This window comes from Microtus pennsylvanicus, chromosome 7, assembly GCF_037038515.1.
Source record: "Microtus pennsylvanicus isolate mMicPen1 chromosome 7, mMicPen1.hap1, whole genome shotgun sequence".
Lineage (NCBI taxonomy): Eukaryota > Metazoa > Chordata > Mammalia > Rodentia > Cricetidae > Microtus > Microtus pennsylvanicus.
This window is the reverse complement of record NC_134585.1, coordinates 53,171,939-53,172,235: the sequence shown is the minus strand read 5'-3', so window position 1 is coordinate 53,172,235 and position 297 is coordinate 53,171,939.

The window sequence follows — 297 nt, the reverse complement described above, 5'->3', positions numbered from 1 at the left end:
CTTGTGTCTGATTGGGAGCACAGCCTTGGAACCTCATTCCCTGCCCTCCCGAGAGGTCCTAATTACAGTCCTGGAATGAGCTCCCTGCTTTGTTAGAGGGACCATCCGTTAGGAAGAAGCTCTGGACTCAGGCCACCTCACGCCAGCCCTATGCTCTGAGCGTCCCAAGAATTCCTAGAGACAAGGGTCATGAGAAAACTGCAAAAGCTTTGCACCAGGTGGGCCCAGTGTGTGGCGTGCCTCAACCCCACATGTCTCCAGGACCCCCCATTCTCTAGCCAATTTTTTCTTAAGACC